A 2,224-nucleotide genomic window follows, 5' to 3' on the forward strand; every position below is an offset into this window, starting at 1 on the left:
TTGTGTTTATAGTATTGAATCTTTAGTTCTTCAAGATGCTGCATAAAAACTGCTCAGAACATGAACTGCTTAGAGAACTTTTAATAGTTTAAAGAATTTGGATTTTTTTTTCCTATGACAACTTCTTCTTCTTCTTCTTCTTCTTCTTCTTCTTCTTCTTCTTCTTCTTCTTCCATATTAATGGAACTTTCATTCACTGTATGCTAGAATAATGAACAATTAAAAATCAACAGTTCTAAATAGACTGGTGCCAATAAGACTATTGAAATGCATTTTCTTATTGGTTGTCTAGCTTTTAACACCTATTTACTCTTGCAGAAATGCGTGGAGAAAGACTTGTATATCCCTCCAATATTCACAGTTTCAACCATTTATTGTGTTTATAGTATATAATCTTTAGTTCTTCAAGATGCTGCATAAAAAGTGCTCAGAACACAAACTGCTTAGAGAACTTTTAATAGGTTAAAGAATTTGGAATTTTTTTCCTATTACAACTTCTTCTTCTTCTTCTTCTTCTTCTTCTTCTTCTTCTTCTTCTTCTTCTCTCTCATTCACTGTATGCTAGAATAATGAACAATTAAAAATCAACAGTTCTAAGTAGACTGGTGCCAATAAGACAATTGAAATGCATTTTCTTATTGGTTGTCTAGCTTTTAACACAAATTTACTCTTGCAGAAATGCTTGGAGAAAGACTTGTATATCCCTCCAATATTCACAGTTTCAACCATTGTCAAACCCTACTGTGTATTAAATGTTTTTTTTTAATCATTAAAGGGAGTGCTTTGCAGTCGAGACTTCGTGTTACACTGGTGGGCATAGCGTTCTTCTAAGCAGTTGACTTGGTTTTTATACCGGACTGCTTTTCTCTTTTACCTTTTAACATTCTAAAAATTGTCCCACAGAAGATCAATTCCTCTTGCCAGTAATGGAGGTGTAGCCAAATCCTTTGTTCATGGCCAACCAATTAATCTTCTTTTCTCAATTCTTTAAAACCTTTGTGTAAAAAGTGGACCATGAACATTGAACTTATGCACAGATAAGCCTCTTTCGTTCAGGAATTTATTTTCAATTCATTACTTAAATCCTGTTTTATGATTGTTCACTAGATTTTGCAATTAATTTTTAAACATTCAAAAAAAAAAAGCATTGGTGCTATAGTGGTGAGCATAGCTGCCTTCCAAGCAGTTGACCCAGGTTCGATTCCCGGCCAATGCATTGTGTTTATAGTATTGAATCTGTAGTTCTTCAAGATGCTGCATAAAAAGTGCTCAGAACATGAACTGCTTAGAGAACTTTTAATAGTTTAAAGAATTTGGAAAATTTTTCCTATGACAACTTCTTCTTCTTCTTCTTCTTCTTCTTCTTTTTCTTCTTCTTCTTTTTCTCTCTCATTCACTGTATGCTAGAATAATGAACAATTAGAAATCAACAGTTCTAAATAGACTGGTGCCAATAAGACTATTGAAATGCATTTTCTTATTGGTTGTCTAGCTTTTAACATCAATTTACTCTTGCAGAAATGCGTGGAGAAAGACTTGTATATCCCTCCAATATTCACAGTTTCAACCATTTTCAAACCCTACTGTTTATTAAATGTATCTTTTCAATCATTAAAGGGAGTGCTTTGCAGTCGAGACTTCGTGTTACACTGGTGGGCATAGCGTTCTTCTAAGCAGTTGACTTGGTTTTTATACCGGACTGCTTTTCTCTTTTACCTTTTAACATTCTAATAATTGTCCCACAGAAGATCAATTCCTCTTGCCAGTAATGGAGGTGTAGCCAAATCCTTTGTGCATGGCCAACCAATTCATTTTCTTTTCTTCTTCTTCTTCTTCTTCTTCTTCTTCTTCTTCTTCTTCTTCTGATTCTTCTTCTTCTTCTTCTTCTTTTTCTTCTTCTTCTTCGGAACTCTCATTCACTGTATGCTAGAATAATGAACAATTAAAAATCAACAGTTCTAAATAGACTGGTGCCAATAAGACTATTGAAATGCATTTTCTTATTGGTTGTCTAGCTTTTAACACCAATTTACTCTAGTAGAAATGCGTGGAGAAAGACTTGTATATCCCTCCAATATTCACAGTTTCAACCATTTATTGTGTTTATAGTATATAATCTTTAGTTCTTCAAGATGCTGTATAAAAAGTGCTCAGAACACAAACTGCTTAGAGAACTTTTAATAGTTTAAAGAATTTGGAAATTTTTTCCTATGACTTCTTCTTC

General features: G+C 33.1%; 1 non-coding gene across 1 annotated transcript; it reads left to right on the forward strand.

The window, feature by feature from the left end:
- The first annotated feature begins 1,144 nt into the window (after window positions 1-1,144).
- Window positions 1,145-1,216, forward strand: TRNAG-UCC (transfer RNA glycine (anticodon UCC)). Its single transcript has one exon. It is a non-coding gene; the product is annotated as a tRNA-Gly (tRNA).
- The last annotated feature ends 1,008 nt before the right edge of the window (window positions 1,217-2,224 follow it).

This window comes from Mixophyes fleayi, chromosome 3 (assembly GCF_038048845.1).
Source record: "Mixophyes fleayi isolate aMixFle1 chromosome 3, aMixFle1.hap1, whole genome shotgun sequence".
Classification (NCBI taxonomy): Eukaryota; Metazoa; Chordata; class Amphibia; order Anura; family Limnodynastidae; genus Mixophyes; species Mixophyes fleayi.